The sequence below is a fragment of the Delphinapterus leucas genome, chromosome 12 (assembly GCF_059928025.1).
Source record: "Delphinapterus leucas isolate spDelLeu-1000000601 "Yukka" chromosome 12, BTC_Dleu_Yukka2, whole genome shotgun sequence".
NCBI lineage: Eukaryota > Metazoa > Chordata > Mammalia > Artiodactyla > Monodontidae > Delphinapterus > Delphinapterus leucas.
The window spans coordinates 22,219,225-22,234,062 of record NC_143140.1 but is presented as its reverse complement, the minus strand read 5'-3'; the positions used below and the strand labels follow the sequence as shown (position 1 = coordinate 22,234,062).

At 36.5% G+C, this 14,838-nt stretch overlaps 1 long non-coding RNA gene across 1 annotated transcript in view; it reads right to left on the bottom strand.

The window, feature by feature from the left end:
- LOC149747846 (uncharacterized) overlaps window positions 1–14,838 on the bottom strand; it is a 325,556-nt gene that overhangs the window by 45,015 nt on the left and 265,703 nt on the right. The gene's annotated exons all lie outside the window — the stretch shown is intronic.

Here is a 14,838-nt window from a genome sequence, read left to right as displayed (position 1 = left end):
TAGAAATGAAAAAGGAGAACTTACTACTGACATCACAGAAATACAAAGGATCATAGAAGACTACATTAAGCAACTATATGCCAATAAAATGGACAACCTAGAAGAAATGGACAAATTCTTGGAAAGGTATAATTTTCCAAGACTGAAACAGGAAGAATCAGAAAATATAAACAGACCTATCACAAGTAATGAAATTGAAAGCATAATTAAAAATCCTCCAACACACAAAAGTCAAGGACCAGATGGCTTCACAGGCGAGTTCTATCAAACATTTAGAGAAGAGTTAACACGTATCCTTCTGAAACTCTTCCAAAAAATTGCAGAGGAAAGAAAACTCCCAAGCTCATTCTATGAGGCCACCATCATCCTGATACCAAAACCAGAAAAATGTATCACAAAAAATGAAAATTACAGGCCAATACCATTGATGAAAATAGATGCTAAAATCCTCAACAAAATACTAGCAAACATAATCCAACAACATATTAAAAGGATCATACACCATGATCAAGTGGGATTTATCCCAGGGATGCAAGGATTCTTCAACATACATAAATCAATTAATGTGATACACCACATTCACAAACTGAAGAATAAAACAATATGACCATCTCAGTAGATGCAGAAGAAGCTTTTGACAAAATTCAACATCCATTTATGATAAAAACTCTCCAGAAAGTGGGCATAGAGGGAACTTACCTCAACATAATAAAGGCCGTATATGACAAACCCACAGCCAACATCATTCTCAATGGTGAAAAAATGAAAGCATTTCCTCTAAGATCAGGAACAAGACAAGGATATCCACTCTCTCTACTTTTATTCTACATAGCTTTGGAAGTCCTATCAGAGAAGTCCAATCAGAGAAGAAAAAGAAATAAAAGCAATACAAACTGGAAAAGAAGAAGTAAAACTGTCACTGTTTGCAGATGACGTGATATTATACATAGAAAATCCTAAAGATACCACCAGAAAACTACTAGAGCTCATCAATGAATCTGGTAAAGTTGCAGGATATAAAATTAATACACAGAAATCTCTTGCATTCCTATACACTAACAACGAAAGTTCAGAAAGAGAAATTAAGGAAACAATCCCATTCACCATTGAAACCAAAAGAATAAAATACCTAGGAATAAACCTACCTAAGGAAGTAAAACTCCTGTATGCATAAAAGTATAAGATGCTGATGAAAGAAATCAAGGATGACACAAACAGATGTAGAGATTTACCATGTTCTTGGATTGGAAGAATCAGTATTTTGAAAATGACTGTTCTACCCAAAACAACCTACAGATTCAATGTAAGCCGTATCAAATTACTAATGGCATTTTTCACAGAACTAGAGCAAAAAAATCTTAAAATTTGTATGGAGACACAAAAGAACCCAAATAGCAAAAGCAATCTTGAGGGAAAAAAACAGAGCTAGACGAATCAGACTCCCTGACGTCAGACTATACTACAAAGCTACAGTAATCAAGGCAATATGGTACTGGCACAAAAACAGAAATATAGCTCAATGGAACAGGATAGAAAGCCCGGAGATAAACTCATGCACCAATGGTCAACTAATCTATGACAAAAGAGGCAAGGATATACAATGGAGAAAAGACAGTCTCTTCAATAAGTGGTGCTGCGAAAACTAGACAGCTACATGTAAAAGAATGAATTAGAACATTTTCTAACACCATACACAAAAATAAACTCAAAATGGATTAAAGACCTAAATGTAAGACCAGACACTATAAAACTCTTAGAGGAAGTCATAGGCAGAACCCTCTCTACATAAATCACAGCAAGAGCTTTCTTGATCCCCCTCCTAGAGCAATGAAAATATAAACTTTACACATTTCTGACTCCTTCATTTTCAAAAGCCTTAAAATAGTTGTTTAAAAATATTTCTTTTGTAATTTTTAAAATGTGAAATTTTTATCTATGGTTGTAATCACTGCCTTCTTTATACAGCCATTATTAGAAGACCTGGTTATGTGTATTTTTAGTTAGAAGTATTTTGTATTTAAATAACTCTAAAATCATCTGCTCTTATGTTGTTAGAAAGCACATTGCAGTTGTTAAGTTCAATCACAATACCATATGAATTACCTAAATTTAAATCCTGAACACTTATCAATATGTGTTTAAAACCAGTGCCTGTATAATCAAAACCTTCTCTCTCTGACTTTTCATAAATGGGATAAGCTTATATTTAACCAAAACACATGTAATTCTGAAAGGGTACTAGTAGAAGTCCAAAATCCTCAGACGAAGTTTATTTTTCCAAGACTCATTTCATTGTTCACTGGATAAAACACGTCCCCATGTTCCATGATTTCAAATTTATTATGCTTTGAAGAATACTGATAATTCACTTTAAAACAGGCAAGAAAGATTAGGGAAAAGAAACAGGAAACATCTCACATTTCCTAATTTCTTTTATTTTACCAGTGTTATTTAAATGAAATTTTATTTGCTCTTTTTTGGTTTTATGTTTCCAGTGTTTTATTGCCCTCAGATAAGATTTGACTCCTAATGAAAAAAAAATCATTAAATTTAAAAATGTAATTCATCTTTTTACTTTACAAAGTGTGTTAGAACTTTGAAGAGTTTTGATGGCTATTCCTGTGCTTTATATTATGTGACATAGTTGCCTTTTCAAGGTGTGTAGAATATAATCAGTTAATCCATTTTCTTCTGTTTGTTTGTTAGTTGAAACTTTAATAAGGATAAGGAAAAGTAAAGCAAAGGAGAGAGAAAAATGAGGAAGAAGGAGAGAGAGAGTTTGGAAATCATATTTTCTTTTATTTTCATTTTTTCATCTTACTGATGGAAATAAAAGAAATTTCATGTATATCTTTGCAGCACTGCTAGTGGTTGTTTTACCTTGGTTTCTCTTCTCCACTGGACTGGGAGCGTCTTGAGGTTAAAGAGGTATCTACACATCCTTGGATCTTTTAATGCCTATCTCAGTGTCTGACATGGCGTATGCAATGCTAGTCTTTGCTGAACGAATGAATAAATATTAGGTTTTATTTTCTAAGCTTATATCTATCTTGATACTCATTTGCAGTTAAATTGAACACATTGTTCTTTTAGCCTCAGTGGAAGAGAGGAGAGTGTCATATTTCAGTGAGGAAACTGAAATAGGAAAAGGAAAGCAGTCAGTAAATCATTATCAGAGGGTATAGACAATTGTACTGTTAGCCTTTTATAGATAATCAGATTTCTGCCCACTGAAGCAAAACCATCCTCAACAAGAAACAGTGAATTGATTAAAGCTTTGTTCTACTCTGGCTGACTTCCAGCATTCTTGTGTTTTATACAGAACACAGACAAATTTTGGATTCTGTAGTACAGGATTACATGATATACAAAGAGGATCAGTACCACAGCCGTCTGCCTCTCTACCAGAAAAGTCTGCAATAATTTGCACCAGATGGTGCTTCAGAAGTCTTTAGTTTATAACATTTTCTAAAGAACATTTCTAAAGAACTCATGACTAAACTCAGGGTAAAATTGAGGAATAAAACTGTAAAATCTGTGGAATAAAGTTGAGTAGTTCTCTATTAGTTAAAAAATATTTGTACTGTTGCTACATATTTATAGGGCGCTCTCCCTTAGTATGGTTAAACAGGATGATGTATAAACAGGATTAGGGGAAAGTTCTGGAAATAAAAATAGACAATGATCTTTGTGAGCATTTTTACTACACTACTGAAATAATTTACAATGTATATGCATGAGTGTGCATATATTTTAAATTAATCAAAAATTGGTTTGCTGTATGATAGTGTCTTAAATGTTAGGTTTCTTTCAATTTCCAACTTATATATTATTAAGTAGTTGGGTACTACCGCTGGTGTTACTCAAGATGTGATTCCCACATGGAACATGCCAGGGATGTGAGAAGAGACATTAGTATTCTGATATCAAATATACTTGGATGTGAAGCTTTCAATTACCTGATATGTAAGACTTTCAAAGAGTCATGTACTAAAGATGCAGACGTAGAGAATGGACTTGAGGACATGGGGAGGGGGAAGGGTAAGCTGGGACGAAGTAAGAGAGTAGCATTGACATATACACACTACCAAATGTAAAATAGATAGCTAGTGGGGAGCAGCTGCATCACATGGGGAGAACAGCTCAGTGGTTTTCGACCACCTAAATAGGTGGGGTAGGGAGGGTGGGAGCGAGACGCAAGAGGGAGGGGATATGGGGATATATGTATACCTATAGGTGATTCACTTTGTTATACAGCAGAAGCTAACACACCATTGTAAAGCAATTATACTCCAATAAAGATGTTAAAATAAATAAGAATGCACATAATAAAATAAATATATAAAAGTATGAGAAGTTTATTCCAGCAGCACTGTGTTAAATAAACCCTGTCAGATACTGTGGATGAAGGCATAAACTGTAGATAACAATGTGCCCAATGGTTATAAAAATGATAAGAAGATTCTACCAGCACAGAGATTGACAAAGAATTTTAACAAGGACTGTATATCCTCAAACCATTGGCAAAATATTTGATCATATCTTCCTTTGATCAATAATTTATAAATATTAAAAACCCAATATAGTAGCTATAAAAAATTCTTTAGAATAAAAGAGAACATATTTGGAAGACTCAGAGAAAATATAATACCTGTAAATTATTTTACCAGAAAATAAATTGAGTTAAGAAAATTATTTTGCATCCTCAGTAGAAAAAAATATGACATGGCTCATACAACACAGAAATCCAGTTTGATAAAGAAAAAATAAAATGAATAAAAAGGCCAGAATATGAGGTGATTAGGAAAATGTGAGAAAAAGAAGACTGTGAAAAAAAATCAAATGATACAGCAGTGTTCAAACTTTATTTGAAGGTTTAAATATAATAAATATAATAAGAAATGCAAAGGAGAAATTCAAGTTTTGTATGGCATTTATAGAAAATGGGCAAAAAATGTAATAATGTGGGATGCAAAAATTTAGAGAACAGGGAATGGAGAACCAAAAAAATTATTAAGAAAAAAATAAGCAAACCAGATCAACTTCAATAGCAACAATTACCAAAGATGTAAATGAAGTAATTCTTGAGGTAAAAACTTTACAGTGTACAGAAATAAGGGCATCCTATGTCAAAAAGCTATTCCTCAATGTTTTCTTCCAGAAATTTTACAGTTTTAGCCCTTACATTTAAGTCTTTAATCCATTTTCAGTTGATTTTTGTGTATGTTGTATGATAGAGGCCCAGTTTCATTCTTTTGCATGTGAATATCCAGTTTTCCCACATTTCTCCAGGGCAGACATACAAATGACCAACAGGTATAGGAAAAGATGCTTGACATTGCTAATCATGAGGGAATGCAAATCTAAATCACAGTGAAATATCACCTCACACCTGTTAGGATGGTAATTATCTAAAAACCAAAAAGATAACAAGTGTGGCAGCATACGAGAAGTTGGAACAGTTGTACAATGTTGATGGGAATGTAAAATGGTGCACCACTATGGATAACACTATGGAAGATCCTCAAAAATTAAAAATAGAACCACCATATAATCTGGCAACCTTACTCCTGGATATATATCCAAAAGAATTAAAATATGGATCTCCAAGAGGTATCTGTTCTCCCCTGTTCACTGTAGCATTATTCACAATAACCTATATGTGGAAACACTCCAAATATCTATCAACAGATGAATCGATTAAGAAAATGTGGTGTATACATACAACGGAATATTATTCAACCTTAAAAAAAAAAGAAGGAAATTCTACCATTTGCAACCATATGGATGTTCCTTGGAGACATTATGCTAAGCGAAGTAAGTCAGGCGCAGAGCACTTACTGCATGATTCCATCCATATGAGAAATCTAAAAGAGTTAAACTTATCAAAAAGTAGAATGATGGTCTCCAGAGGCTGGGAGGAGGGGGAAATGGGGATTTGATGTTCAGTACATTATACAAGATGAATTATTTCTAGATATCTGCTGCAAAGCATAGATCCTATAGTTAATACAGTGCTGTGCATCTAAAAATTTAAGAGGATAGATCTCATGTTAAGTGTTTTTAACACACATATACACACAAAACAAAGGGCCACAAGAAAACTTCTGGAGGTGATATGTTTATTACCTTGATTGTGGTGATGGTATCATGGGTGTGTATATATGTCCAAACTGTATAATATATGTGGAGTTTTTTGTATATCAATTATACCTCAATAAAACCAAAAAAGTAAAAACTAAAGGCACCCCATGACCCTTAGCAACCATCATACTTAATGGTGAAATATTGAATACTTTCCCTTTGCTGTAGTGAAAAGATAAGAATGCTCACCTTTAGTACCTTTATTTAATAATTTATCAAAAATCCTACTGAGTTTAGTAAGTCAAGAAAAAGAAATGATAGTGTATGTATTGGAAAATAATTATTAAACACAAAAATATAGTATTATACATTATAATATACATTATACAGAGTGAAGCAGAATATACTGATAAATTATTAGAATAAGAGACTTTTTAGCATGTTGCTGGTTACAAAACGACAATGACAGCTATTTTTCTGTTTCATGTCCGATTCCCATGTTTCTCTGCCTTCCTCTTTCTAGAAGGGAATAGCATTTCCCAGATTTCCTTGCTTTCCATTTCCAAATAGCTTTAGTCTACACAGGTATATAAGAAGACTGCAAGGCAGGAAGGAAAGGAAAAGGCAGGATATCCCCACTAACCTGCTTTAAACATCATCAACAAAAGCAGTTACATTCCTTAACACCACCGCCGTTGGTCCATCAACTGCTGAACAACGCTGAGCTCCATAATCTCAGGTCTTGAAAGACAGACTCACTACAGTTCCTGCTTCGGTGTGATGGACCTGCTCCTGAGCTCATCTTTTCCTTTTATCTTTATAGTCATAGAGGTGTGAGGGAATTCCTGCTACTGCTTGCTTTTGATTTCCTTGTTTCTGGGTTATTTCTATGTTCTTCCATTACACAGGTAAATAGCTTCTTATATTAAATTACCTCTGCTTGAAATACATGTGATGCTTTCCATTTTCTGACCAGATTCTGACTGATATAGTTTCTAGTACCAAGACTCTCAATATGAGATTATGAGATTGAAGTGTTCTGTTCTTTGAGTATTAATACTTTGATAATATATTTTCTAGTGCAAATGGGATACTGGTAATGTGTGATTTTATGAAATTATGATCTATAAATGCTTGGGTGAAGTGTTGGTTGCCTGCAAGTCTTAGGAGGCCAAGTAGTTGTTCTACTTGACAGTAGAGACATAATAATGACTACGAAGTCTGAGAAGTAGGATGACTACTTATGAAAGTGCTGGAGTGTACAGAAAAGGCACTTGGATTTATAATGCTTACATTAAGGCAGTGTCAGCGGAAACCCCAGGCCTTCTGCATAACCTTAAAATAATCACTTTTTTTTTCTTGTTCAAGGTTCAGCAACTTATTTTCTATAAAGGGTCAGATAGTAAAAATTTCAGGACTTGTGGGATAGTCTATGTTACATAATCTTTTTCCTATTAACCCTGTAAACCATTCTCAGCATGGGCTCTGGGCTATAGTTTTCAGTTTTCACATTCCTGTTTTAGTAACCTCAGAGAATACGTGGTTTAGGATTATATCAAAAAATAAATATGCGTATTTCACAATCAAAACTCAAGTTGAAAACACAACCTAAACAAGTCATTTTTTGTTTAATTTAGGACATTATTTGGAATGAGTGAGATTCTGATCTTTTTTATTGGATTGTTTTAGATAAGCTCTGATGAAACTTGAACCTCTAAATATTTCTAATCTCCCTTTACAGGCAGAAACAGCCTCTCTTCTCCTGTCTAAATAGATTAGTCTGGGACTTCCCTGATGGTCCACTGGTTAAGAATCCATGCTCCCAGTGCAGGGGGCCTGGGTTTAATCCCTGGTCAGGGAACTAGATCCCACGTGCTGCAACTAAAGATCATGCATGCTGCAACTAAGACCCGGCACAGCCAAATAAATAAATATTTAAAATAATAAGTAGATTAGTCCTTCCATTCTTAAAGCTCCTGTGAGGCTTGCTTCACAAGGGGCATCCTATTCTTTTCATAATTCACCCAAATGCCCTTCATTACTCTCAAGTCCATAAGTAGGTAAATATCAATATGCCCAAGGAGGAAACCTACAAGAATCACCTCTATAAACAGATAGCTTACAAACCAAAGAATTCCAATATATTGCTAATTTATATCAGCTGGAAAATAGGGAGTATGTCTGGGATTGGATTTTAAGAATGTTACACCAGAGAGAATAAATTTATTAACATGGGTGTATTTAATCAAGATTCTTTTTTTTAACATCTTTGTTGGAGTATAATTGCTTTACAATGGTGTGTTAGTTTCTGCTTCACAACAAAATGAATCAGTTATATATATATATACATATGTTCCCATATCTCTTCCCGCATGCGTCTCCCTCCCTCCCACCCTCCCTATCCCACCCCTCCAGGCGGTCACAAAGCACCCAGCCGATATCCCTGTGCTATGCGGCTGCTTCCCACTAGCTATCTACCTTACGTTGGGAAGTGTATATATGTCCATGCCTCTCTCACGCTTTGTCACAGCTTACCCTTCCCCCTCCCCATATCCTCAAGTCCATTCTCTAGTAGGTCTGTGTCTTATTCCCATGTTGCCCCTAGGTCCTTCTTTTCTTTCTTATATTCCATATATATGTGTTAGCATACAGTATTGTTTTTCTCTTTCTGACTTACTTCACTCTGTATGACAGACTCTAGGTCCATCCACCTCACTACAAATAACTCAGTTTCGTTTCTTTTTATGGCTGAGTAATATTCCATTGTATATATGTGCCACATCTTCTTTATCCATTCATCCGATGATGGGCACTTAGGTTGTTTCCATCTCCGGGCTATTGTAAATAGAGCTGCAATGAACATTTTGGTACATGACTCTTTGAATTTTGGTTTTCTCAGGGTATATGCCCAGCAGTGGGATTGCTGGGTCATATGGTAGTTCTATTTGTAGTTTTTTAAGGAACCTCCATACTGTTCTCCACAGTGGCTGTATCAATTTACAGTCCCACCAACAGTGCAAGAGGAACGGTTCCCTTTTCTCCACACCCTCTCCAGCATTTATTATTTCTAGATTTTTTGATGATGGCCATTCTGACTGGTGCGAGATGATATCTCATTGTAATTTTGATTTGCATTTCTCTAATGATTAATGATGTTGAGCATTCTTTCATGTGTTTGTTGGCAGTCTGTATATCTTCTTTGGAGAAATGTCTATTTAGGTCTTCTGCCCATTTTTGGATTGGGTTGTTTGTTTTTTGTTATTAAGCTGCATGAGCTGCTTATAAATTTTGGAGATTAATCCTTTGTCAGTTGCTTCATTTGCAAATATTTTCTCCCATTCTGAGGGCTGTCTTTTGATCTTCTTTATGGTTTCCTTTGCTGTGCAAAAGCTTTGAAGTTTCATTAGGTTTCATTTGTTTATTTTTATTTGCATTTCTCTAGGAGGTGGGTCAAAAGGGATCTTGCTGTGATTTAAGTCATAGAGTGTCCTGCCTATGTTTTCCTCTAAGGGTTTGATAGTTTCTGGCCTTATATTTAGGTCTTTAATCCATTTTGAGCTTATTTTTGTGTATGGTATTAGGGAGTGATCTAACCTCATACTTTTACATGTACCTGTCCAGTTTTCCCAGCACCACTTATTGAAGAGGCTGTCCTTTCTCCACTGTACATTCCTGCCTCCTCTATCAAAGATAAGGTGACCATATGTGCATGGGTTTATCTCTGGGCTTTCTATCCTGTTCCATTGATCTATCTTTCTGTTTTTGTGCCAGTACCATACTGTCTTGATTACTGTAGCTTTGTAGTATAGTCTGAAGTCAGGGAGCCTGATTCCTCCAGCTCCATTTTTCGTTCTCAAGATTGCTTTGGCTATTCGGGGTCTTTTGTGTTTCCATACAAATTGTGAAATTTTTTGATCTACTTCTGTGAAAAATACCAGTGGTAGTTTGATAGGGATTGCATTGAATCTGTAGATTGCTTTGGGTAGTAGAGTCATTTTCACAATGTTGATTCTTCCAATCCAAGAACATGGTATATCTCTCCATCTATTTGTATCATCTTTAATTTCTTTCATCAGTGTCTTATAATTTTCTGCATACAGGTTTTTTGTCTCCTTAGGTAGGTTTATTCCTAGATATTTTATTCTTTTTGTTGCAATGGTAAATGGGAGTGTTTTCTTGATTTCACTTTCAGATTTTTCATCATTAGTGTATAGGAATGCCAGAGATTTCTGTGCATTCATTTTGTATCCTGCTACTTTACCAAATTCATTGATTAGCTCTAGTAGTTTTATGGTAGCATCTGTAGGATTCTCTATGTATAGTATCATGTCATCTGCAAACAGTGACAGCTTTACTGCTTTTCCAATTTGTATTCCTTTTATTTCTTTTTCTTCTCTGATTGCTGTGGCTAAAACTTCCAAAACTATGTTGAATAAGAGTGGTGAGAGTGGGCAACCTTGTCTTGTTCCTGATCTTAGTGGAAATGCTTTTAGGTTTTCACCATTGAGGATGATGTTGGCTGTGGGCTTGTCATATTGGCTGTGGGCTTGTCATATTGGCCTTTATTATGTTGAGGAAAGTTCTCTGTTGAGGAAAGTTCTCTCTATGCCTACTTTCTGCAGGTTTTTATCATAAATGGGTGTTGAATTTTGTCAAAAGTTTTCTCTGCATCTATTGAGATGATCATATGGTTTTTCTCCTTCAATTTGTTAATATGGTTTATCACATTGATAGATTTGCATATATTGAAGAATCCTTGCATTCCTGGAATAAACCCCACTTCATTATGGTGTATGATCCTTTTAATGTGCTGTTGGATTCTGTATTTTGTTGAAGATTTTTGCATCTATCTTCATCAGTGATATTGGCCTGTAGTTTTCTTTCTTTGTGACATCCTTGCCTGGTTTTGGTATCAAGGTGATGGTGGCCTCGTAGAAGGAATTTGGGAGTGTTCCTCCCTCTGCTATATTTTGGAAGAGTTTGAGAGGGATAGTTGTTAGCTCTTCTCTAAATGTTTGATAGAATTCGCCTGTGAAGCCATCTGGTCCTGGGCTTTTGTTTGTTGGAAGATTTTTAATCACAGTTTCAATTTCAGTGCTTGTGATTGGTCTGTTCATATTTTCTATTTCTTCCTGATTCAGTCTTGGCAGGTTGTGCATTTCTAAGAGTTTGTCCATTTCTTCCAGGTTGTCCATTTTATTGGCATAGAGTTGCTTGTAGTAATCTCTCATGATATTTTGTATTTCTGCAGTGTCAGTTGTTACTTCTCCTTTTTCATTTCTAATTCTATTGATTTGAGTCTTCTCCCTTTCTTTCTTGATGAGTCTGGCTAATAGTTTATCTATTTTGTTTATCTTCTCAAAGAACCAGCTTTTCGTTTTATTGATCTTTGGTATTGTTTCCTTCATTTCTTTTTCATTTATTTCTGATCTGATTTTTATGATTTCTTTCCTTCTGCTAACTTTGGGGTTTTTTGTTCTTCTTTCTCTAATTGCTTTAGGTACAAGGTTAGGTTGTTTATTCGAGATGTCTCCTGTTTCTTAAGGTGGGCTTGTATTGCTATAAACTTCCCTCTTACAACTCCTTTGCTGCGTCCCATAGGTTTTGGGTCGTCGTGTCTCCATTGTCATTTGTTTCTAGGTATTTTTTGATTTCCTCTTTGATTTCTTAGTGATCACTTCGTTATTAAGTAGTGTATTGTTTAGCCTCCATGTGTTTGTATTTTTTACAGATCTTTTCCTGTAATTGATATCTAGTCTCATGGCATTGTGATCGGAAAAGATACGTGATACAATTTCAGTTTTCTTAAATTTACCAAGGCTTGATTTGTGACCCAAGATATGATTTATCCTGGAGAATGTTCCATGAGCACTTGAGAAAAATGTGTATTCTGTTGTTTTTGGATGGAGTGTCCTACAAATATCAATTAAGTCCATCTTGTTTAATGTATCATTTAAAGCTTGTGTTTCCTTATTTATTTTCATTTTGGATGATCTGTCCATGGGTGAAAGTGGGGTGTTAAAGTCCCCTACTATGAATGTGTTACTGTCAATTTCCCCTTTTATGGCTGTTAGTATTTGCCTTATGTATTGAGGTGCTCCTATGTTGGGTGCATAAATGTTTACAATTGTTATATCTTCTTGGATTGATCCCTTGATCATTGTGTAATGTCCTTTGTCTCTTCTAATAGTCTTTATTTTAAAGTCTATTTTGTCTGATATGAGAATTGCTACTGCAGCTTTCTTTTGGTTTCCATTTGCATGGAATATCTTTTTCCATCCCCTTACTTTCAGTCTGTATGTGTCTCTAGGTCTGAAGTGGGTCTCTTGTAGACAGCATATATACGGGTCTTGTTTTTGTATCCATTCAGCCAATCTGTGTCTTTTGGTGGGAGCATTTAGTCCATTTACATTTAAGGTAATTATCAATATGTATGTTCCTATTACCATTTTCTAAATTGTTTTGTGTTTGTTATTATAGGTCTTTTCCTTCTCTTGTGTTTCTTGCCTAGAGAAGTTCCTTTAGCGTTTCTTGTAAAGCTGGTTTGGTGGTGCTGAACTCTCTCAGCTTTGGCTTGTCTGTAAAGGTTTTAATTTCTCCATCAAATCTGAAGGAGATCCTTGCTGGGTAGAGTAATCTTGGTTGCAGGTTTTTCTCCTTTATCACTTTCAGTATGTCCTGACACTCCCTTCTGGTTTGCAGAGTTTCTGCTGAGAGATCAGCTGTGAAGCTTATGGGGATTCCCTTGTGTGTTATTGTTTTTCCCTTGCTGCTTTTAATATGTTTTCTTTGTATTTAATTTTTGACAGTTTGATTAATATGTGTCTTGGCGTATTTCTCCTTGGATTTATCCTGAATGGGACTCTGTGTGCTTCCTGGACTTCATTAGCTATTTCCTTTCCCATATTAGGGAAGTTTTCAACTATAATCTCTTCAAATATTTTCTCAGTCCCTTTCTTTTTCTCTTCTTCTTCTGGGACCCCTATAATTCGAACGTTGGTGCTTGTAATGTTGTCCCAGAGGTCTCTGAGAGTGTCCTCAGTTCTTTTCATTCTTTTTTCTTTATTCTGCTCTGCTGTAGTTATTTCCACTATGTTATCTTCCAGGTCACTTATCCGTTCTTCTGCCTCAGTTATTCTGCTATTGATCCCATCGAGAGTATTTTTCATTTCATTTATTGTGTTGTTCATCATTGTTTGTTTCATCTTTAGTTCTTCTAGGTCCTTGTTATTTATTTCTTGCATTTTGTCTATTCTATTTCCAAGATTTTGGATCATCTTTACTATCAATTATTCTGAATTCTTTTAAAGGTAGACTGCCTATTTCTTCTTCATTTGTTAGGTCTGGTGGGTTATCATCTTGCTCCTACATCTGCTGTGTGTTTTTCTGTCTTCTCATTTTGCATATCTTACTGTGTTTGGGGTCTCCTTTTTGCAGGCTGCAGGTTCGTAGTTCCCGTTGTTTTTGGTGTCTGTCCCCGGTGGCTAAGGTTGGTTCAGTGGGTTGTGTAGGCTTCCTGGTGGAGGGGACTAGTGCCTGTGTTCTGGTGGATGAGGCTGGATCTTGTCTTTCTGGTGGGCAGGTCCACATGTGGTGGTGTGTTTTGGGGTGTCTCTGGACTTATTATGATTTTAGTCAGCTTCTCTGCTAATGGGTGGGGTTGTGTTCCTGTTTTGCTAGTTGTTTGACATAGGGTGTCCAGCAGTGTAACTTGCTTGTCATTGAGTGCAGCTGGGTGCTGGTGTTGAGTTGGAGATCTCTGGGAGAGTTTTGCTGTTTGATATTTTATGGAGCTGGGAGGTCTCTTGTTGACCAGTGTCCTGAAGTTGGCTCTCCCACCTCAGAGGTACAGCAATGACTCCTGGCTGCAGTACCAAGAGCCTTTCATCCAGACGGCTCAGAATGAAAGGGAGAAAAAGTAGAGAGAATTCGTAGAAGTAGAAAGGAAGGAAGAAAGAAAGAAAGATGGGAGGGAGGGAGGAAGGAAAAAAAGAAAGAAGATACAGTAAGATAAAATAAAGATAAAATATAATAAAGTTACTATAATGAAAAATAATTATTAAGGAAAAAAAACAAAACAAAAAGGATGGATAGAACCCTGGGATAAATGGTGGAAGCAAAGCTATACAGACAAAATGTGACACAGAAGCATACCCAGTCACAAAAAGAGGAAAAGGGGAAAAAATCATAAATCTTGCTCTCAAAGTCCACCTCCTCAATTTGGGATGATTCGTTGTCTATTCAGGTATTCCACAGATGCAGGTACATCAAGTTGATTGTGGAGCTTTAATCTGCTGCTTTTGAGGCTGCTGGGAGAGATTTCCCTTTCTCTTCATTGTTCGCACAGCTCCTGGGGTTCAGGTTTGGATTTGACCCCGCCGTTGTGTGTAGGTCCCCGGAGAGCGTCTGTTCTCTGCTCAGAGAGGACAGGGTTGAAGGAGCCGCTGATTCGGGTGCTCTAGCTCACTCAGGCCTGGGGGGAGGGAGGGGCACAGAGTGCAGGGCGAGCCTGTGTCAGCAGAGGCCAGTGTGACGTTGCACCAGCCTGAGGCACGCCGTGCGTTCTCCCGGGGAAGTTGTCCCTGGATCCCAGGACCCTGGCAGTGGTGGGCTGCACAGGCTCCCCAGAAGGGGGTTGTGGATCATGACCTGTGCTTGCACACAGGCTTCTTGGTGGTGGGAGCAGCAGCCTTGGCGTCTCATGTCTGTCTCTGGGGTCTGCGATTTTAGCCGCAGCTCGCGCCCGTCTCTGGA